General features: G+C 47.8%; 1 pseudogene; it reads left to right on the forward strand.

Moving 5' to 3' along the window:
• The first annotated feature begins 2,435 nt into the window (after positions 1-2,435).
• Positions 2,436-24,236, forward strand: part of LOC123481302 — a 59,155-nt pseudogene continuing 37,354 nt past the window's right edge.

Below are 24,236 nucleotides of genomic sequence, written 5' to 3' on the forward strand. Positions count from 1 at the left end.
GTCACGACCGAGTGAACGGGAGGGAGCAGGGAGGAGAGAGAGCGAGAGAGCGGGAGAGAGAGAGAGTGGGGAAGGAGTATATCGAGTCGGAAAGCAGCTCCGCTTGCTCCTCAGTGTGTGAGAGAAGAGACAGAGGACGTGTGTGAAGACAAGATGGAGCGCTGGAACAGATGAAGACTGTCACTGAGTACGTGTCTGTGAATTCCATGCCTGTCTGTCTGTCTCTGTCTGTCTGTCTGTCTGTCTCTGTCTGTGTGTACATGTGGGAGTGGAATGAGTGTGTCTGTGGGTACATGTGTGAGTGAATGAGTGTGTCTGTGTGTACATGTGTGAGTGAATGGAAGTGTGCCTGTGTACATGTGTGGAGTGATGAGTGTGCCTGTGTGTACATGTGTGAGTGAATGAGTGTGTCTGGTGTGTACATGTGTGAGTGAATGGAGTGTGCCTGTGTGTACATGTGTGAGTGAATGAGTTTGTCTGTGTGTGTCATGTGTGAATGAATGACTGTGCGTGTGTATGCTGTAAGAAGGTGGGTCAGACAGTTTGAGTTTAGGCGATGTCTGTGTTTAAGTCTGACTTGGTGAGACGTGTGTGTGTGTCTGACTGTCTGTGTACGTTTGTGAAGAGTAAATGCGTGTTTATGCCAAGTGGTGCGGTGTGTATCCTCAGGTAGTAGCAAAGACCGGTTTTTTTTAGTAAGAGCGTGTGTGCATAATTCATGTAAGAGTGGGTGCATGCAGGAGAGTGTACAGGTATGCTTAAGCCTGTGCGTACGAGTTTGGGTTGTAAACCAAGGAAAGACAGAGAGGTTTTTTGTGTGGTAAAATGTGGGCTTTTTATTTAACCATTCATTTCATTGATGAAACGACTCTGGATCGTATTCTGGTGCCTTTAGCTGAATTTGAGGCAAAACATAATGGTTTGATATCTGTCTGTGTGCCTGCTCATTTGTATATTTCTGTGTGTCTATGTGTGTGTGTATATATGTGTGTGTATATGTGTGTGTGTCTGTGTTTGTGTGTGTGTCTAGTGTGTGTGTCTAGTGTGTGTGTGTCTATGTGTGTGTGTCTATGTGTTTGTGTCTATGTGTGTGTGTCTGTGTGTGTCTGTGTGTGTGTCTATGTGTGTGATATGTCTTGAGTACAGGAGGTTGGTGGGGCACCGATATTGGGGAGGACGGGCTTGTAGGTAATGACTGGAGGCGTTATCAGTGGAATGGTATCAAAATACATAAACACATGGTTTCCATGTGTTTGATGCCTGCATTCCATTTGCTCCGTTCCAGATATTATTATGAGCTGTCCTCTCTCAGTAGCCTCCACTGGTCTTGAGTGTGTGTGTCTTGAGCGTGTGTGTGTGTGTGGCTGCGTTTACACAAGCAGCCCAATTCTGATATTTTTTCCACTAATTTGGTATGAATTGGGCTGCCTGTCTAAACATAGCCTGTGTTTTACACTGTGTGTGCACATGTAGGCTAAGTACACAACAACATTTATAGCAAATGTTTTGTATGGAATAGAACAGTGATCTCATTTTCAATAGCCAGTAGTGTAGTCTTTCAGCAATTACAATTTACACTAGGACAGAGGTATTAAAGGATAATGAAAGGAGAGGTACTGTAAATTAAATGTCCTCAATTAATAATGGGATGATTACCATTTCTGTTACAGTTTATCATTGATCTTTATTTAGAAGATTGATTTGTTCGTTGAATAGGTGACAGACATCGTCTGGACTGGAGAATAAAGACTTCAAGCACTGTTATGTAAATATTGATGGACAAGGGTGGAGGTCTAGAGAGAGAGAGAGAGAGAGTGGAGAGAGTGCAAGAGAGAGAGCGAGAGAGAGCTACAGAGATTGAGCTAGAGAGACAAATCTAGGGAAAGAGAGAGGTAGAGAGAAAGTGAGAGAAAGATGAGGGAGCGAGAGAGAAAGAGAGAGAGAGAGATGCAGGGGATTATCGTGTGCCAGTAGAGGTGATAAAGAAGCAGTAAATGGAGAGAGATCTGGGAAAGAGAGAACGATACACTGTCAATCATGGAAAGATATATTCGGAGAGTCTGACATAGTAGCAGAGGAGACTATTGAGATATTGTAGTAGCTTACATCAGCTCAGGTACTTGTAGAAGCCAATTATGTACAGTAAGAGAGTGAGGGAGAGGGGGGGACTAAGTGCACAGCAAAAGAACCAGGAAGTGAGAGGTATACTCGATAAAGTGAGTGATACTATCGCTCTGTCTCCCACCCTTCCTTCCTTTCCTCCTCTCATTCATATCTCCCTCTCTATTTCTCTCTCTTCATCTCATCTCCACCCCCACTACACTACACACACGCACGCACACACGCCACACACACACACACACACACCTACCTACCTACCTACCTACCTACCTACCACACACACACGCCTACCCACAGTCCCATCCGGCGTGCACATGAGCGTATCGAAACCTCCTCCGCCATCCACTCCCCTTCGCCCCCCACCCGACTCTTCCACCTCCTCCCATCTCTCCATCCCTCCCTCCTCTTCCACCCCATCCTCCCCCCGCACCTTTCGTGCCACCTCCTCTGCTCCCAGATCTCCCTCCACCCTCTCCAGTCAAGATCTCCATGTGCAGTGAGCACTTTTGCCATCAACGTGTGTCCCGGGCCCATAATGCCTATCCCGCAGATCTCCGACTTCTTCCCGCGCTTCCATGACTATCCCATGACCCCTGCCCCGCCCGGGAGAAGAAGATCCTGAAGGAACCAGATTTCGGATTGAACAATGGAGGGGAGACGGACAGAGAGAAGATAGGGAGAGGAAACCCATCGAGGGTGGACCGGGGAGAGAGGCGAAGGGGTGGATTCAGATGATGATGATGATGAAAGGGAGTGGGGGGTGGGGGGGTTTGGGGGGTAGGGCTGCACGATATATTGTTTCAGCATTGACATTGCGTTGATATATCCGAAGTCACATCGAGAAACGTGCGATTTAGTAAGACGAAAACATATATCAGTCTACAAATATATTTTTTTTAACATGTTATAATAGCAATATATGTCTGATATAACATTACTCCGATTTACGGTGGGTTATTGGATACACAGTTTATTATTATTATTATTATTTCAAACACGGAGTTCGTTGCTGCCACGTGGTTGACATGCAGGCTTCTGCTTGCGCGTGATTTCGAGGAAATGATGAGCGAGGAACAGGCAAAAAAAGACCGAATTGAGGGAAATTGTGGTGCAAATAGAAATGCAGCCGTCAATTATATGGAAATATTTTGGCTACAGACAGGATGATGTTAACCAAAAAACAGGTACTTTGTTGAGAGTGCTCTTTGCACCACAAGACAACATGAGGCAACCACGTCCAATTTGTTAGATCATTTAGGCGGCACCACAAATCTTCGTATGACAAGTGCAAAGCATCTCCAAATGCCCTCCAAAGAAAAAAAAATCTATTTCGGATGACTTTGCCAGTATTACACCATACGAAAGGTTCCAAACGGAGAGAAATCACAGATTCTGAATAACATTTCATCGCCAAAGACATGGGACCAATTAACACGGTTACCAAAGAGGGTTTGAAACATGGTCCGGTCGCTTGACAAGCGGTATGGATGCCATCACGCAACTATTTTCTCTAAAGTTGCCATCCCAGAGTTGTTGCGAGAAATGCAAGGCCAAGTTGAAACAGAGCTGTCACAAGTGGAATATTATACAGCAACAACGGACTTGTGGTCCAGCCCGGACAACGGAGCCCCACATAAGTCTGACCGTACACTTTATTAATGAGGACTTCCACCCCTGAAGGAGTCGCCATGTTTGCAAACTGCATTTTTCCCAGAGGATCATCCATACGTCCTGTATTTTTTCATATCGCAATATATAATTGGGCAGAAAAACAAAAATATCGCAATGTCAGTTATTTCCAATATCAAAAAGTAACCCTAGTGGGGGTCAGGGTTCAGGGGTTAGATCAGGAAAGCGAAGGCCTTCGGGTCCAAGTTTGGTGTGTGTGGTTGTGTGTCTGTGAGAATGTATGTGAGTGTGAGTGTGTGTGTGTGTGTGTATCTATTTCGGAATGTACAACTTTTTCCAAAACATTCTACGGCCACTCCACCGTTCTCAATAAGCTGCTACATTCCCCAGTTCATCTCAATGTTTACAATAATTAAGAACATGGTCTTGGTAACACGTCATTAGCCAGGGTTTTAAAGAAAGATAACGTGGGCCAAATGTTCCTTCTCACATCTCCAACAACGTCCAATTAATTTCGCATAAATCTGTCGGTTTTGTTCCAAGTACATTTCAACGGAATGAGTAATACACAAAAACAAATGAACAGTGTTTCATGGGTATATGGAGGAAGCGGAACCAGAAAGGATTAGAAATGGAGAAATCTAATTTCGACAATAACCCTCTGGATTATGCTAATTTCATCATACTTTTTTTACAACACATTCCACAACCACGTTGCACACTACCTTATGGATGTATTCTAGCTACAATGGTTGTGAAAACGTTATTTTTTTGTGCATACACTCATCAAACATATACAGTGCCTTCAGAAAGTATTCACACCCCTTGACTTATTCCACATTTTGTTGTGTTACAGCAAAATGGATTAAAAATGGATTAACTAGATTGTTTTTCTCACCCATCAACACACATTAACACATAATACATTATTTTTGAAATGTTTGCAAATGTATTGAAAAATGAAAATACAGAAATATCTAATTTACATACAGTACCAGTCAAAAGTTTGGACACACCCTACATAATTCAAGGGGGTTTTCTTTATTTTTACTATTTTTTTTTACATTGTAAGCAATAATAGTGAAAACATCACAACTATGAAATAACACATATGGAATCATGTAGTAACCAAAGAAGTGTTAAACAAATTCTTCAAATAGCCACCCTTTGCCTTGATGACAGCTTTGCACACTCTTGGCATTCTCTCAACCAGCTTAACATGGAATGCTTTTCCAACAGTCTTGAAGGAGTTCCCACATATGCTGAGCGCTGCTTTTCCTTCACTCTGCCGTCCGACTCATCCCAAACCATCTCAAATGGGTTGAGGTCGAGATTGTGGAGAGCCATGTCATCTGATGCAGCACTGCATCACTCTCCTTCTTGGTAAAATAGCCCTTACACAGCCTGGATGTGTGTGGGTCATTGTCCTGTTGAAAAACAAATGATAGTCCCACTAAGCCCAAACCAGATGGGATGGCGTATCGCTGCAGAATGCTGTGGTAGCCATGCTGGTGTGCCTTGAATTCTAAATAAATCACAGACAGTGTCACCAGCAAAGCACCCCCACACCAAAACACCTCCTCCTCCATGCTTTACGGTGGGAAATACACATGCGGAGATCATCTGTTCACCAACACAGCGTCTCACAAAGACACGGCGGTTGGAACCAAAAATCTCAAATTGGACTCCAGACCAAAGGACACATTTCCACTGGTCTAATGTCCATTGCTCGTGTTTTTTTTTGTTTCTTTTTGTTTGTTTGTTTTTTTCTTAATTTTTACCCATCTACCAATAAGTGCACTTATTTTTTATTTATTTATTTTTTATTTATTTTTATTTTTATTTGAGCTGTTCTTGCCATAATATGGACTTGGTCTTTTTACCAAATAGGGCTATCTTCTGTATACCCCCCTACCTTGTCACAACACAACTGATTGGCTGAAACGCATTAGTACTCGCAACCCTGAGTCAATACATGTTAGAATCACGTTTGGCAGCTATTACAGCTATGTCTTTATGGATAAGTCTCTAAGAGCTTTGCACACTTGGATTGTAGAAATATTTGCACATTATTATTAAAACAATTCTTCAAGCTTTGTCAAGTTGATTGTTGAAAATGCTAAACAGCCATTTTCAAGTCTTGCCATAGATTTTAAGGATATTAAGTCAAAACTGTAACTACGCCAATCAGGAACAATCAATATCATCTTGGAAAGCAACCCCAGGTATATTTGGCCTTGTGTTTTAGGTTATTGTAGTGAATTTCCCTCCCAGTGTCTGGTGGAAAGAAGACTGAACCAGGTTTTTCTCTAGGATTTTGCCTGTGCTTAGCTCCATTCCGTTTCTTTTTCATCCTGAAAAACTCCCATTCCTTAACGATTATAAGCATATCCATAACATGATACAGCCACCACTATGCTTGAAAATATGAGAGTGTTACTCAGAAATGTGCTGTATTGGAATTGCCCCAAACATAAGACTTTGTATTCAGGACAAATGTTAATTGCTTTGCCACATTTTTTGCAGTATTTCTTTAGTGCCTTGTTGCAAACAGGATGCATGTTTTGGAATATTTTTATTCTGTACAGGCTTCCTTCTTTTCACTCTGTCTATTAGGTTAGTATTGTGGAGTAACTAAAATGTTTTTTTTTCTCCTATCACAGCCATTAAACTCTTTAACTGTTTTAAAGTCACCATTGGCCTCATGGTGAAATCCCTGAGCGGTTTCCTTCCTCTCCGGCAACTGATTTATGAAGACGCCTGTATCTTTGTAGTGACTGGGTGCACTGATACACCATTCAAAGTGTTTAATAACTTCCACATGCTCAAGGGATATTCAATGTCTGCGTTTTTGTAAGGGTTGGTGTGAGGTGTGACCCAGGTGCGGTGCAGGATATACAGTAGGCAGTAGGCAGAGATGGTGAAACAAGGATCTTTACTGGTGGTCCCCGAAGCCAGAATACAAGTAACGGACTTATCACGATAAAAGAAAGGCAGACCAAATAAGTCTCCAAAAACCGGCTGACAGCCAAAATACGGAAATACTACCTATGACTGAAACAAATAACGAAACAGGAGAACAATTCTCAAGTACCTGTACATAGGTCTCGATCAGACACTGAGTAGTACTGCTGGACATAGAGAAACTAACAGAGAAAACTGAGCAAGGGAGACACAGGGAAGTGAGGGCATAAATACACAGGTGAACAGGTAGACACAGGTGACACCAATAGGATACTGATTAGTCCAGACTGTGAGTGAGGTGGTGCCTAAGGTTGTCGGAGGATCATACTTTGTGGGCCTGGACCGAAAGGACTGCCGCCTCCTCCTCTTGCTCGGGGAATAGGGGGGGTTGGTACCCATATTGGCACTGGAAGGGGGACAGGCCGGTGGACGAGCAGAGAAGGGTGTTTTGGGCGTTCTCCGCCCACGCCAGTCGCTGGGGAGTTCCCCAAGGATGAGGGGACACTCCGGAGAGTCCACAATAAAAACTGGATATCCTCCAATAGCGCCCCCGCCATCCGAGTGATGAGCCCGACCCCCAACGGCCGGCCGTCCAGGCCAATGACCGGAACCGTCTCAGAGAGGGAGAGTAAAGGAACACTCCACCCTTGGGCCAACCCCGCATCCATTAGGTTTCCCGCGGCCCCAGAATCCACCAGTGCATGCGCCTGACGCGCAGTGCGGGCCCACTGAACCCTGACGGGGAGAAAAGTCTGGGAGTCTCTGGAGTTGGGGTTTCGGTTCCAGCTCACTAGCACCCCTCCCGATACCCGAGAGGTGTCAAACACCTTGCATAGCTCCCGGTGAATTGGTGGAGGAGTCGGAGCACGCCAGAGTGTGGCTCTCCCACTCATGGTAGCCCAGGAATGGTCCTGACCCGTCAACAGAGTGAGGGATGGTAAGCCACCCGGCCCTGCTCCGTGGGATGGAGGAGGGTTGTGGCTGAATACCTGGGAACACTGGGTGAGGAATTCCCTGCAGCCCTCTGGGACGTCCGTCATACTTCTCCGGAGGTGGTGGCGGGGTTTCCGTAATGTCGGAGGCGAGACTGGCGACGCCGCTGTCGCGGCTTCCACTCCGCCCGGCTGCAGGGGCTGGTCGGGTGTTCACCCGGCTCTGCACCGGCGATTGTCAGCTGCGGAGATTCTCTGTGATCTGCTGCAGGCTGCGGTCGTGTTAGTTCAGCATAGCTCCCTGTGTTCAATGTGCTCCGATGCTGTGCTGCCTCAGCTGGGTCCATATTGGCTCCGTTTTCTGTAGGGGTTGGTGTGAGGTGTGACCAGGTGTGGTTCACTGCTCGACTGAGGACCTTACAGATAATTGTATTTGTGGGGTACAGAGATGATGTAGTCATTCAAAAATCATGTTAAACACTATAATTGCACTTATTATGTGACTTGTTGCACATTTTTACTCCTGAACTTATTTAGACTTGCCATAACAAAGGGATTGAATACTTTTTTGACTCAAGACATTTCAGCTTTTCATTTTTAAATAGTTTGTAAAAATGTCAAAAAATATAATTCCACTTTGATATTTGGTGTATTGTGTGTAGGCCAGTGACAATTATCTAAATTTAATAAATTAAAAATCAAGGCTATAACACCACAAAATGTGGAAAAAGTCAAGGGGTGTGAATACTTTCTGAAGGCACTGTATGTTTTATTACAATCATTTTGACGATTCTGTACATCCAATGGTCAAAGTGTGTAAGGCTATAGACAGTGTGGCTTGTGTTTTTTTGTCTTTCTGAATGTCACTATGGGTTTAACTGTGGGTGTTAAAATTAGGCTAGTTAATGATGTTCCAGTTGTGAATTCATGTTTTCATGCATGTCTGTTTCTCTGTTTGCCTCTGAGGTGTGTATGTTGTCTTCGAGTTTGTCTCTGAGGATGTGCGTGTGCAGTATGTGCATCACAGTCCTATGTGTACAGCTGTCAAATTGTGTATGTTCGTGCATGTCTACGCACATGAACTTCGATGGGGTCCTTGCAGCGATTTATGTAAATAAATGTGTATCCTAGTTAATCATCGAAAACAAACACGGGCCTCAACATTCTCGCGGTTTAATACCGACTCTCGAAAGTGCCGTTTGTTTGTGTCAAAACCAGTTTCTGGGTACATTTCTCAGTGTCAGCTGGCACTGCATGTGTTTAAGGGAAGTAATTGTGAGTCGGCGTCTTCAACCCCGTCATTGTCTCGCGTTTGTTGTCGCTCACTCCAGTTTCTCCGACAGAGGGCTACACACACACACACACACACACACACACTCTGTGTGATTATTTTGCTGTGTCGGAGTAATGTGATTCAGTCCTCAAGCTTCTTTTCTTTCCACTCACAGCGAGTAATAAAAACAGGGCATGTTTTTTAAGAGACTGTCAGGAATATAAGCATTGGCGTATCCAGATTTCAGAATTGTGCAGGAGGCTGGAGTTACAGGTGTTTGTGTTTTTGGAGGTTGGGGGTGGAAGGTGTGTGTGTGTGTGTTGGTGTTTATGTTTATGTGTATGCATCTGTGTGGCCATCTGTACATGCATATGTGTTTATTTGCATTCATTTATACACACTTTTAATCAGGCTATATTCACCGCCAATAATGGATTGTCTGTATCGACTGTTTTGTTTTACAGCTTACCTGGGCACCCTGGAATTTACCCTGCTCTTCGATCACGAACAACTGTCTACACTGTACAATCCACAAGGCCAAGGTAAGAAACTCAACCCTATACAGACTATTCTAACCTCCGTCAAGGGCTAAGGTTGAAAACAAGACTCCACTTACACCCCAAGCCTAAGCTAAGCCACGTCTCCTCCACACAAAGCGCCAATAATCAAAGTGCAATTAGCTTACGCTATCCAATCCACTGCAAGCCTTAGGTTAGCATTGCAGCATCGAAAGCCACTCAACATACTTTTTCCAGGCTTAGCTCTAACCCAGCACATCGAGCCAAGTCATGAAGACAATGGCGCTTGCCTAGAAAACCTGTGAACTCTATTCAGTGAGAGAGAACCAAGGTTTATATCTTGACAATGAGGCAGAGTTAAGTATTGATGCGATCTGGGCTAGAAAGATAGATTTCACATTCAGCCCACACCAGGCAAACATACAATATACAGTGAGGGAAAAAAAGTATTTGATCCCCTGCTGATTTTGTACGTTTACCCACTGACAAAGAAATGATCAGTCTATAATTTTAATGGTAGGTTTATTTGAACAGTGAGAGACAGAATAACAACAAAAAAATCCAGAAAAGCGCATGTCAAAAATGTTATAAATTGATTTGCATTTTAATGAGGGAAATAAGTATTTGACCCCCTCTCAATCAGAAAGATTTCTGGCTCCCAGGTGTCTTTTATACAGGTAACGAGCTGAGATTAGGAGCACACTCTTAAAGGGAGTGCTCCTAATCTCAGCTTGTTACCTGTATAAAAAGACACCTGTCCACAGAAGCAATCAATCAATCAGATTCCAAACTCTCCACCATGGCCAAGACCAAAGAGCTCTCCAAGGATGTCAGGGACAAGATTGTAGACCTACACAAGGCTGGAATGGGTTACAAGACCATCGCCAAGCAGCTTGGTGAGAAGGTGACAACAGTTGGTGCCATTATTCGCAAATGGAAGAAACACAAAATAACTGTCAATCTCCCTCGGCCTGGGGCTCCATGCAAGATCTCACCTCGTGGAGTTGCAATGATCATGTGAGCGGTGAGGAATCAGCCCAGAATTACACGGGAGGATCTTGTCAATGATCTCAAGGCAGCTGGGACCATAGTCACCAAGAAAACAATTGGTAACACACTACGCCGTGAAGGACTGAAATCCTGCAGCGCCCGCAAAGGTCCCCCCTGCTCAAGAAAGCCACATATACAGGGCTGTCTGAAGTTTGCCAATGAACATCTGAATGATTCAAGGAGAACTGGGTGAAAGTGTTGTGGTCAGATGAGACCAAAATCGGGGTCTTTGGCATCAACCAGCTCGCCCGTGTTTGGAGGAGGAGGAATGCTGCCTATGACCCCAAGAACACCATCCCCACCGTCAAACATGGATGTGGAAACATTATGCTTTGGGGGGTTTTTTTCTGCTAAGGGGACAGGACAACATCACCGCATCAAAGGGACGATGGACAGGGCCATGTACCTGTCCAAATCTTGTGTGAGAACCTCCTTCCCTCAGCCAGGGCATTGAAAATGGGTTGTGGATGGGTATTCCAGCATGACAATGACCAAAACACACGGCCCAAGGCAACAAAGGAGTGGCTCAAGAAGAAGCACATTAAGGTCCTGGAGTGGCCCAGCCAGTCTCCAGACCTTAATCCCATAGAAAATCTGTGGAGGGAGCTGAAGGTTCGAGTTGCCCAAGCGTCAGCCTCGAAATCTTAATGACTTGGGAAGATCTGCAAGAGGAGTGGAACAAAATCCCTCCTGAGATGTGTGCAAACCTGGTGGCTAACTACAAGAAGCGTCTGACCTCTGTGATTGCCAACAAGGGTTTTGCCACCAAGTCATGTTTTGCAGAGGGGTCAAATACTTATTTCCCTCATTAAAATGCAAATCAATTTATAACATTTTTGACATGCGTTTTTCTGGATTGTTTTATTGTTATTCTGTCTCTCACTGTTCAAATAAACGTACCCATTAAAATGATAGACAGATCATGTCTTTGTCAGTGGGCAAGCGTACAAAATCAGCAGGGGATCAAATACTTTTTTCCCTCACTGTACACCCTTATGGGTACTATGGTAGATGTGAAGCTGAAATGCACCCATTCAATAATATTCACAGACTAAATATGCATCCCAAATGTTACCCCATTCCCTATAAAGTGCACTACTTTTGACCAGCGCCATATGGGTCCTTGTCAAAAGTAGTGCACCTACTCGCGAAATATGGTGCTATTTGGGATTCAGACATAATTCTGTGCCTTCCTACTAGGTCATTTCTGGGAGTTGCTATCATTTGTCCTTTTTAGAAGGCGATTGACTATGTGTGACACTCTGGCTCTAGGACTTTTGTATGTGAGCTAGAGTGTATGTTGTTTTGTTGGGGATTTGGGTGTTTTTCTATGTTGGTAGTTCTGTCGGGTGTATTTCTATGTTTGCAGGTCTGTGGGTTGTTTTTCTAGGTGTTGTATGTTGTAGTCAATGACTCCCAATCGGAGGTAGGAGTGTCAGCTGTCGGCTCGTTATCTCTGATTGGGAGCCATATTTAAACTGTCAGTTTTCACCTTTGTTTTGTGGGTTATTGTTCCAAGTTCAGTGTATTGTTACGTTAGGACTTCACTATCGTCTTTTGTTGTTTTTTACGTGGTTGCTTTATAAATAAAGTCATCATGTTCACTCCCAGCTGCGTATTGGTCGCTCCTTCCGGCTGTCGTGACAGAATAACCCACCATAAAGGAACCAAGCAGCGCGTCCAGGAACAAAGGGTCTGGACATGGAAGGAACTGGTGGAAGGTAAAGGGTCCTACTTGGGGGAGATCCTAGGCGGTATGGATCGCCGACCATGGCAGGCGGTGGAGAGCGGCGGCGGAGGGGCGGCATCAGCAGGGCCATCATCGTCGGAAGGACGAGAGGCAACCCCAAGAAATTTTTGGGGGGCACATGCGGGGACGGGCAGCAGGGAGGCTGCCACAAGGCAGAGTCAGAGGGCTGCCAGGTTAAGGGGGCTGACGGAGGCAGAGAAGGGGCGTTCAGTGGGCTACCAGGTCAAGGGGCAACTGGGTAAAGCAGGGAAGGAAAGTGTTGAGGCACGGCGTGAGGTACTGGGGTGTGTAACCAGTTCGGTCCGGCCCGTTCCTAGTCCGTGGTGCAGCCAGTAGTGTGTGTTCCCGTGCGGTGCGGCCTGTTCGGTCCCTCGCACTAGGTGTGCGGTGCGCGTCGCCAGCCCGCCGGCCTGTTCCTACTCCTCGCACCAGGGATACGGTGCGCCGCCTTCCCGGCCCGGCCTGTTCCGGCCACTCGCACCAGGGATGCGGTGCGCGTCGCCCAGCCCAGCCCGGCCTGTTCCTACTCCTCGCACCCAGGGATCCGGTGCGCCTCGCCAACTCCGGCCCGGCCTGTTCCGGCCGCTCGCCCTGCGGTGCGCGTCGCCAACCCAGCCCGGCCTGTTCCTACTCCTCGCACCAGGGATGCGGTGCGCCTCGCCACCCGGCCCGGCCTGTTCCGCCACTCGCACAGGGATGCGGTGCGCGTCGCCAGCCCAGCCCGGCCTGTTCCTACTCCACGCACCAGGGATAGGGTGCGCTTCGCCCGCCCGGCCCGGCCTGTTCCGGCCACTCGCACCAGGGATACGGTGCGCGCCGCCAGCTCCCGCCCGGCCTGTTCCTGCTCTCCGCACTAGGCGTGGGGTGGAGTCCCCAGGGTCCAGCATGCCCTGTTCCGGCTCCCCGCACTAGGCGTTATGGAGTCCCCAGGGTCCAGCATGCCCTGTTCCGGCTCCCGCACTAGGTTGGGAGTCCCCAGGGTCCAGCATGCCCTGTTCCGGCTCCTCGCACTAGGCGTCATGTGCGTTCCCAGGGTCCAGCAAGCCCTGTTGCTTCTCTCCGCACTAGCCCTGAGATCGTGTCCTCAGCCCGGTACCTCCTGTTCCGGCACCGCGCTCCAGGCCTACATGCGCCTCAGGCGGCCAGAGTCTGCCGTCTGCCCTAGCGAGGGCCTGAACTGTCCGTCTGCCCCGCCCGTCTGAACTGTCCATCTGCCCAGCGCCGTTGGGCTGCCCATCTGCCCACGGGGCCTGAACTGTCGTCTGCCCAGCGCCCCGTCCTGAGCTGCCCGTCTGCCCAACGCCGTCAGAGCCTTCCGCCAACAGGATCAGCCAGAGCCTTCTGCCAGACAGGATCACCAGAGCCTTCCGCCAACAGGATCAGCCAGAGCCTTCCGCCAGACAGGATCAGCCAGAGCCTTCTGCCAGACAGGATCAGCCAGAGCCTTCTGCCAGACAGGATCAGCCAGAGCCTTCTGCCAGACAGGATCAGCCAGAGCCTTCTGCCAGACAGGATCAGCCAGAGCCTTCTGCCAGACAGGATCAGCCAGAGCCTTCTGCCGGACAGGATCAGCCAGAGCCTTCCGCCAGCCAGATCCGCCAGAGCCGTCCAGCCAGGATCCGCCTGAGCCAGCCAGCCAGGATCTGCCCCTCAGTCCGGTGCTGCCCTTTAGTCAGGTGCTGCCCCTTGGCCCGGTGCTGCCCCTTGGTCGGTGCTGCCCCTTAGTCGGTGCTGCCGCTTGGTCGGTGCTGCCCCTTAGTCAGGTGCTGTCCCTTAGTCGGTACTGCCTACTAAGCAGTTTGTGACTGTGGTGGGGTGGGGATCACGACCGCCAGAGCCACCACCGTGGACAACGCCCACCCAGACCCTCCCCTAGGCGTATGCTGGTGCGCCCCGGAGTGCGCACCTTTAGAGGGAGTGCTGTGACACTCTGGCTCTAGGACTTTTTGTATGTGAGCTAGAGTGTATGTTGTTTTTGTTGGGGATTTGGGTGTTTTTCTATGTTGGTAGTTCTGTCGGGTGTATTTCTATGTTTGCAGGTCTGTGGGTTGTTTTTCTAGGTGTTGTATGTTGTAGTCAATGACTCCCAATCGGGGGTAACGAGTGTCAGCTGTCGGCTCGTTATCTCTGATTGGAGCCATATTTAAACTGTCAGTTTTCACCTTTGTTTTGTGGGTTATTGTTCCAAGTTCAGTGTATTGTTCGTTAGGACTTCACTATCGTCTTTTGTTGTTTTTTACGTGGTTGCTTTATAAATAAAGTCATCATGTTCACTCCACGCAGCTGCGTATTGGTCCGCTCCTTCGGCGATCGTGACACTATGTTTATACCCAGATAAGCACCCCCAACCCAATGGAAAGCATTGATAGTGTAGGCACACCTACATATAAACAGACTAGCTTGAGAAATGATGGAGGCCAGAATGAGAGCGATTTGGTAGATGGCATGCGACACAATAGACAAAACAAGAGTAGAGTTGAACACCAAAGGACATAATGTTCTTTGTCATGCCCTAACCTTGTCTGGCTTACAGCCTGTGGTGTATGACTGTATGACATGTGTATGATAGCTAAACCTTGACCAAGTGTGGTCTGTGTGTGTCTGTGTCGGTGTGTGTTTATGTGTGTGTGTCTCTCACTGTGTGTGTCAGCGTATGTGTGTGTGTGTGTGTGTTTGCATGTGTGTGTGCGTGCGTCTGTAACCATGCCTGTGTGTGTCTCCATAGGGACTAAAGGCCATGACTCCAACGGACTGGCGATCCATACGTCAAGCTCCACCTCCTGCCTGGGGGCAAGCAAGGTCACTACAACCTTCCTATCCCTCATCATCTTCCATATAAGTTGTACCCAGTATATTAGTTGTGTGTGTGTTTCTTTCAACTGAAACAGTTTACCTCACAGTGAAGTGCTAAATGGTCTTACCAAAACCACCATAACATATCGAATAGACGTTAGAGTGCTTACTGTAATCCAAAGCAATTTCAAGTATTGCAGCTTGCGATAGCATGGCACTGAAGATTAATATAAATTATTGCCATACTTTCATGGACATAGCACATTTGAAAATAAATCAATTTAGAAATGAATCCAGTTGCATATATTATGGATATCATGTTGAATTTTGAGTGCTTCTCTGCTGTTTAGTGGACAGACAATACCACCTGTGAGTTTGGCCAAAACACTGGGCTTAGTCATTGTTTTCCATAAGAGCCAGCTGTCAGCTAAACAGGCGATAACAGACTCATTGTCAGCTGGCTACTTTTTTCCAACTAACTAGGCTTCTTTTCATTTACAAGTTTGAATTAGCTAGTCAGAAAGCGTCTGTATAGTCTTCTCCGCTAGAATGAGCGATATGCATCTTCTAGTGATCTATTGATAGGACAGGTGCCTGTCAGTCACAAAGCGAGTGAAACACTACTGGTTTGTTAGTCTGCTCTCTGTCCCGCCTCTCTGTACCTGTGCTATTTTTTGTTCACTGCAGTCAAAGTTTGGGCGAAGACAAAACCAAGGCGCAGAGTAAATCACTAAATTCCAAAGCCAGGTTAAACAGCAATTAAAGTAAAGAAAAAAAGTAAGCGCTGCAAATGTCCCAGCAGCATCCTTAGCCAGCAGCCATTTTCTGGCAAACAGGAAAAGGTATGGGGAAGTATTGGTAGACAGATGGGATCCTGTTCCTGTTATATCCAATTGCAAAGGGAGGTGTTTAATCCCAGGGTCCTTTAGTGATGAGTTTGGAGGGCACTATGGTGTTGAATGCTGAGCTGTAGTCAATGAACAGCATTCTCACAGAGGTGTTCCTTTTGTCCATGTGGGGAAAGGGCAGTGTGGAGTGCAATAGAGATTGCGTTATCTGTGGATCTGTTGGGTCCAATGTGTCTGGGATGATGGTGTTGATGTGAGCCATGACCAGACCTTCAAAGCATTTCATGGCTACAGATGTGAGTGCTATGGGGCGATAGTCATTTAGACAGGTTACCTTGGCGCTCTTGGGCACAGAGACCTATGGTGGTCTGCTTTCGAAACATGTAGGTATTACAGACTGGGTCAGGGAGAGGTTGAAAATGTCAGTGAAGACACTTGCCAGCTGGTCAGCACATGCTCTGAGTATGCGTCCTGGTAATCCCATCTGGCCCTGCTGCCTTAGGAATGTTAACCTGTTGTGAGGTCTTACTCACATCGACTACGGAGGCGTGATCACACAGTCGTCTGGAACAGCTGGTGCTCTCATGCATTTTTCAGTGTTGCCTGCCTGGAAGCGAGCATAGAAGGCATTTGGCTCGTCTGGTAGGCATTTGTTGCTGGGCAGCTCGCGGCTGGGTTTCCCTTTGTAATCCGTGATAGTTTACAAGTCCTGCCACATCTGACGAGCGTCAGAGCCGGTGTAGTAGGATTCGATCTTAGTCATGTAATGGCGCTTTGCCTGTTTGATGGCTTGTCGGGGTCGTGCGGGTTAGTGTCCTACTCCTTGAAAGCGGCAGTTCTAGCCCTTAGTTCAGTGCAGATGTTGCCTGTAATCCATGGCTTCTGGTTGGGATATGTCGTGCGTACAGTCACTGTGGGGGCGATGTCGTCGATGCACTTGTTAATGAATCTGGTGACTAATGCCATCGGATGAATCCCGGAACATATTCCAGTCTGTGCTAGCGAAACAGTCCTGTAGCTTAGCATCCACTTCATCGGACCACTTCCGTGTTGAGCACGTCACTGGTAAATGGAGGGTGAGGAGAGTTTGTATGCATTTCTGTGTGTGGGTAAAGGTGATTTAGAGTTGTGTTCCTCTAGTTGCACAGGTGACATGCTGGTAGAAATTAGGTAAAACATATTTTAGTTTCCCTGCATTAAAATCACCGGTCATTAGGAACACAGCCTCTTGATGAGCATTTTCTTGTTTGCTTATGGCCCTATTCAGCTCGTTCAGTGCGGTCTTAGTGCCAGCATCGGTTTGTGGTGGCAAATGGCAGCTACTCTCTTGGTAAATAGTATGGTCTACAGCTTATCATGAGATATTTTAACTCAGGCGGGGAGCAGAACCTCGAGACTTCCCCTTAATATTAGAAATTGCGCGGGCGCTGTTGTTAACAAAGAGACACACCCCTTCCCCCCAACCTTGCTCGGCGCTGCCTTGCGGTCTTGAAGATGCATAGAAAAAACCAGCTAAATGTATATTATCCATGTCCTTGTTCAGCCACGACTCCGAGAAACATAGGATATTACAGTTCTTCCGGTCCCGTTGATAGGATAGTCTCGACAGAGCTCGTCCAGTTTGGCTACCTCATTTGCATACTGGCATGCTATTACTGCTTTTTGGCGATTATCTGCAGATATATTATGTTGAATCCTCACTGCTTGAACAATAGGTAGTGGAGAGAGAGACTCATTCTGTTGCAAAATATGTTAAGTTATAAAAGCTAATGTCATGATACATATTGCTATAGGCCTACTGATTTGATTAAAGTGTCCAGTGGCGAATTTAGCATGTACAGTGCCTTCGAAAATATTCAGAGCCCTTGACTTTTTCCACATTTTTGTTACGTTACAGCCTTATTCTAAAATGGATTGTAAAAAAACAATCCCGAGCAATCTACATACAATACCCCATAATGACAAAGCAAAAAACAGGTTTTTAGTGTTTTGCTTATTTACTAAAAAATAAAAAACAGAAATACCTTATTTACAGAAGTAGTCAGACCCTTTGCTATGAGTCTCGAAATGTATCTCAGATACATCCTGTTTCCATTGATTATCCTTGAGATGTTTCTACAACTTGATTGGAGTCCACCTGTGGTAAATTCAATTGATTGGACATGATTTGGAAAGGCACATACCTGTCTATATAAGGACCCACAGTTGACAGTGCATGTCAGAGCAAATACCAAGCCATGAGGTCGAAGGAGTTGTCCGTAGAGCTCTGAAACAGGATTGTGTTGAGGCAGAGATCTGGGGAAGGGTACCAAAAAATGTCTGCAGCATTGAAGATCCCCAAGAACACAGTGGCCTCCATCATTCTTAAATGGAAGAAGTTTGGAACCACCAAGACTCTTCCTAGAGCTGGTTGCCCAGCCAAGCTGAGCAATCAGGGGAGAAGGGCCTTGGTCAGGGTGTGATGAGGTGGTGTGGAAGGAGTCAGGCGCAGGAGGGTAAATCACAGAAACACAGGCTTTAATCTGCCCAAAATGCCGGTTTCGCAGAAATGCGTCACACACACTCAGGGCACTAAACAGGCGCACTGGAAAATACAAAACACACAGGAAATCTCCCGTCGATACAAAATACACAAGCTCCACCGAGCTTCACTAACCTCCACAAATAACAATCACTCACACAGACAAAGGAAGCAGAGGGAACACTTATACAATGACTAATGAGGGAATAAGGACCAGGTGTGTGTGATTGCAGACAAGACAAATGGAGTGATGATAAATGGATCGGCAGTAGCTAGTAAGCGGTGGCGGGCGAAACCTGCCCGAACAAGGAGGGCAGCCTCGGCGGAAGTCGTGACACAGGGAGGTGACCAAGAACCCGGTGGTCACTTGACAGAGCTCTAGAGTTCCTCTGTGGAGATGGGAGAACCTTCCAGAAGGACAACCATCTCTGCAGCACTCCACCAATCAGGCCAGACGGAAGTCACTCCTCAGTAAAGGCACACTGACAGCCCGCTTGGAGTTTGCCTTCCAACAGGACAACGACCCTAAGCACACAGCCAAGAAAATGCAGGAGTGGCTTCGGGACAAGTCTGAATGTCCTTGAGTGGTCCAGCCAGAGCCCCGGACTTGAACTCGATCTAACATCTCTGGAAGACCTGAAAATAGCTGTGCAGCAACGCAACCACATCCAACCTGACAGAGCTTGAGAGGATCTGCAGAGAAAAAATGGGAGTAACTCCTAAATACAGGTGTGCCAAGCTTGTAGCGTTATACCCAAGAAGAATCGATGCTGTAATCACTGCCAAGTGTGCTTCAACAAAGTACTGAGTAGGGTCTGAATACTTATGTAAATGTAATATTTCCGTTTTTTAAAAACCTGTTTTTGCTTCGTCATTATCGGGTATTGTGTGTAGATTGAAAGGGGGAAAAAGCGATTTAATAAATGTAAGAATAAGGCTGTAACGTAACAAAATGTGGAAAAAGTAAAGCGGTCTGAATACTTTCCGAAGGCACCGTAAATCCTGGTGGGGCAAACTCAACACATTTTATAATATGCATGCCAGCAAAGCCATTATACAACACAATGTCACGTTGTTGAATGGCGGGTCAGACCAAGGCGCGCGTGATATATTTATTAAAGTAATAAACAACACAACAAAACAACAAAGGAAAGCGAAGCGTGAAGTCCAAGGTAGAACACACAACATAACTTACAAGGAACAAGATCCCACAACTAGGCTGTGCCAATAGGCTGCTAGTATGGGCCCCAATCAGAGAATGGACCTACAGCTGCCTCTGATTGAACCACACGGCCAACAGAATCTACACATAATAGATCGACAACATAGAAAAAGCACAACAAGGAATATACACACCCTGACTCAACATATAAGCGTCCCTGATTCCGGGCGTGAGAGTACCCCCAAAGGTGCGGACTCTGACCGCTGCAACATAAGCTATAACAGGGTAGGGGCCGGGTGGGTATTCCGCCTCGGAGCGGATCCGGCTCGGGGCGTGACGACCTCTCACTCTCGCCTCCCTGTTGCGCCCCTGGTCTGGTCTGGACCTCGGCGCGCTGCTTCCCCTCTCCTTCCTCCCCCAATCCGCCAGGCCCTGTCTGGACCCTGGTGTGGGAGACCCCGAACCTGGAGAGGGGCTGACATCATGGTCTAGACTGGAGCCGCTGGCCGGAGCTGGACTAGGCACCGGTGGAGCGGACAGCTCTGGCTCGGGGTGGAGCCGCTGACCGAAGCTGGATCAGGCACCGGTGGGGCGGACTGCTCTGGGTTCGGAGTGGTGCCGCTGACCGGAGCTGGACTGGACCCCGGTGGAGCGGACTGCTCTGGCTCCGGAGTGGCGCAGCTGGCCGGAGCTGGATCAGGCACCGGTGGGGCGGACTGCTCTGGCTCCGGGGTGAAGCAGCTGACCGGAGCTGGATCAGGCACCGGTGGAGCGGACTGCTCTGGCTCCGAGTGGAACAGCTGACCGGCACTGGATCAGGCACCGGTGGAGCGGACTGCTCTGGCTCGAGTGGAGCAGCCGGCCGGTGCGGACCAGGCACCGGTGGAATGGGCGCGGGCGTGCCGGACTGGCGGCGCCCACCACTGGCTTGAGTGCGAGGGCAGGAACAGGCCGGGCCGGACTGGCGGCGCACACCACTGGCTCGGTGCGAGGAGCAGGAACAGGCCGGGCCGGGCTGGCGTGCGCACCACTGGCTGGTGCAAGGAGCAGGAACAGGCCGGACCGGGCTGGCGGCGCGCACCACTGGCCCGGTGCGAGGAGCAGGAACAGGCCGGGCCGGGCTGGCGGCGCGCTCCACTGGCTCGGTGCGAGGAGCAGGAACAGGCCGGGCCGGGCTGGCGATGCGCACCACTGCTTGGTGCGAGAGCAGGACAGGCCGGGCCGGGCTGGCGGCGCGCACCACTGGCTTGGTGCGAGGAGCAGAAACAGGCCGGGCCGGGCTGGCGGCGCGCACCACTGGCTCGGTGCGAGGAGCAGGAAGGGGCCGGGCTGGCGGCGCGCACCACTGGCTTGTGCGGGAGAGGAACAGCCGGGCCTGGCTGGCGGCGTGCACCACTGGCTCGGTGCGGGGGCAGGGCAGGCCGGGCCGGGCTGGCGGCGCGCACCACTGGCTTGGTGCGGAGCAGGCAGGGCCGGCCCGGTGGCGGCGTGCACCAGAGGCTTGGTGCGGGGTGCGGAGCGGGCCGGGCCGACTGGGAACCGCACCACTGCGGGTGCGGGGAGCAGGAGCGGGCCGGATCGGACTGGCGACCACGCACCACTTGCTTGGTGCGAGGGCAGGACTGGGTTCCTTTGTTACCCCCGCTCCTTCTGCTGCCTAACCAGCTCCTCTCGCCGTGCCTCTACACTTTCCTTCTCCCTTTTAGCCTACTGTCGCGCCTCCCTCTGACCCGAATAACTCCTGCTCCCTCTGAACCAATAGCCCCCGTAACATGGTGGCCTCCTCACCTGCAGATCCGCCCTTTAACGGCCTCCTGCTGCCTCGTCGTCCACACCGTGTGCCCCCACAATTTTTTTTATTGGGGTTGCCTCTCGGGTCTCCGTTTCACCTCTCCTGCCTGGGCTTCCTCCTTTGCCCAGGGTCCGCTATCGGCTAATCTCACCTCCATCTCCCTCATCCCTTTCAGGGCCTCCATATGCTTGGCCAGATCCTCTCTTATCTCCTCCCAAGTCCATGATCTCTGCTCCACTACCTGTGTCCAGGGTGTCTGCTGCTCCTGGGCACGCTGCTTGGTCCTCGTTTGGTGGGATCTTCTGTCACGTTCGTTGAATGATGGGTCAGACCAAGGCGCAGCGTGATATGCGTACATGTTTATTAAAGTAATAAACAACACAGGAAATGAAACGTGAAGTCCAAGGTAGAACACACAACATACCTTACAAGGAACAAGATCCCACAACTAGACTGTGCCAATAGGCTGCTTAAGTATGGACCCCAATCAGAACAACGAGCTACAGCTGCCTCTGATTGGGAACCACACCGACCAACATTGATCTACACATAATATATCGACAACATAGAAAAGCACAACAAGGAATATACACACCCTGACTCAACATATAAAGCGTCCCCTGAGTCAGGGCGTGACACACAACACTAAACAATACATTAAATGCATTATAATGGTTACAAACAGTGCCCACAAACTGTTAGGGCCTACAAAATGCTGTCCCAACAGCTGAACTTTCCTTTCCAGCACCATCGAGTGAATCCTTACCACCCGTTTCACCTGGCTATCAGCGGAGCCTCGTTTGGCAACAAAACAGTTCATTCAGCCTAATTTACTGCTTTTTTCAAAACCATAGCTGATATTGTGTAACTTCGATAAAAAACACATTATTCTTCAATAATAACGAATGCCGACATGAGTTTTGACTTTTTAACTATACACAAACATTATTACATTTATGTACAGTAAATTCATAATGTTTGTTCTTAAATCATTATCACACTTAGCTCTAAGTATAAGCAAGTTCCTATTCGTTCCAGCACTTCCGAAATGGGCGGTGGCAGAAAGTGAGATAGATGTTAGTTCAGATAAATTCAGCAAGATGTTGAGGCCTTATAATAATATAATATGCCATTTAGCAGGCGCTTTTATCCAAAGCGACTTACAGTCATGCGTGCATACATTTTTTTTGTGTGTATGGGTGGACGGGGATCGAACCCACTACCTTGGCATTACGCGCCGTGCTCTACCAGCTGAGGTACAGAGGACCACTTAACTTTACTCTTCTTTGTCACCACACACACAGAGCGAGAGAGAGAGACGAGAGAGGGGGCGGGCGAGAGAGAGAGAGAGAGAGAGAGAGAGAGAGAGAGAGAGAGAGAGAGAGAGAGATTTAAATAATCTTTATTGGATCTGGGAGCCCACCACACAATAAATACTCATATAAAACCATAGTTACACATCAATTAAAAAACACAACTCCAATTCCTCCTCCACAGTAACTAAACACAACAGCCTCTGAATACCCCATATACTCATAAACAGATCAATATTGTTGACAAGTTTATAATAGGCAAACTCAACCCTTAGTCTCGCTGCCAACATTCCCTCCAGCATTCCCACCACATCCACAGACCCCTGTCCCCGAATACTGTTCTTTCGGGTCTTCCATATCGCTAATTTTGCGCCCCTAACACAAATTAAGCAACACAACTACACCGTTTTGACTAAACCTGTACTTTGGCCCAAATATATACAGTTGGGAAGAGAAAACCTCTCCCAGCGTTGAGACAATTAGTGATCAGGTCAATCATCCCGACCAACCTGGGACACTGTAAAAACAGATGTGCCAGAGTTTCAGACTCAGCATAGAATGGACACCCCTCCCCAACAGTAGGATCCAGGTGTACTAGATATATGTTGGTGGCTATGGCTCCTTGTATTATCCTCCATTGGAGGTCAGCTGTCCCTCTTATCAATAGGCAGTTTGTATAATGATCACCAACAGCCTTTTGGGAGGCACCTGGACCAAGCACACCCGCCCACCTACGTCGATTTTACCCCTTCCAGGGAAGAGGCATGGGACACCCTTTACACATACAGTGGGGGAAAAAAGTATTTAGTCAGCCACCAATTGTGCAAGTTCTCCCACTTAAAAAAGATGAGAGAGGCCTGTAATTTTTCATCATAGGTACACGTCAACTATGACAGACAAAATGAGAAAAACAAATCCAGAAAATCACATTGTAGGATTTTTAATGAATTTATTTGCAAATGATGGTGGAAAATATGTATTTGGTCACCTACAAACAAGCAAGATTTCTGGCTCTCCACAGACCTGTAACTTCTTCTTTAAGAGGCTCCTCTGTCCTCCACTCGTTACCTGTATTAATAGCACCTGTTTGAACTTGTTTGTAGTTTGTATAATGATCACCAACAGCCTTTTGGGGAGGCACCTGGACCAAGCACACCCGCCCACCTCGTCGATTTTACCCCCTTCCAGGGAAGAGGCATGGGACACCTTTACACATACAGTGGGGGAAAAAAGTATTTAGTCAGCCACCAATTGTGCAAGTTCTCCCACTTAAAAAAGATGAGAGAGGCCTGTAATTTTCATCATAGGTACCACGTCAACTATGACAGACAAAATGAGAAAAACAAATCCAGAAAATCACATTGTAGGATTTTTTAATGAGTTTATTTGCAAATGATGGTGGAAAATATGTATTTGGTCACCTACAAACAAGCAAGATTTCTGGCTCTCACAGACCTGTAACTTCTTCTTTAAGAGGCTCCTCTGTCCTCCACTCGTTACCTGTATTAATAGCACCTGTTTGAACTTGTTTTGTAGTTTGTATAATGATCACCAACAGCTTTTCGGGAGG

The sequence above is a fragment of the Coregonus clupeaformis genome, unplaced genomic scaffold, assembly GCF_020615455.1.
Source record: "Coregonus clupeaformis isolate EN_2021a unplaced genomic scaffold, ASM2061545v1 scaf0513, whole genome shotgun sequence".
NCBI lineage: Eukaryota > Metazoa > Chordata > Actinopteri > Salmoniformes > Salmonidae > Coregonus > Coregonus clupeaformis.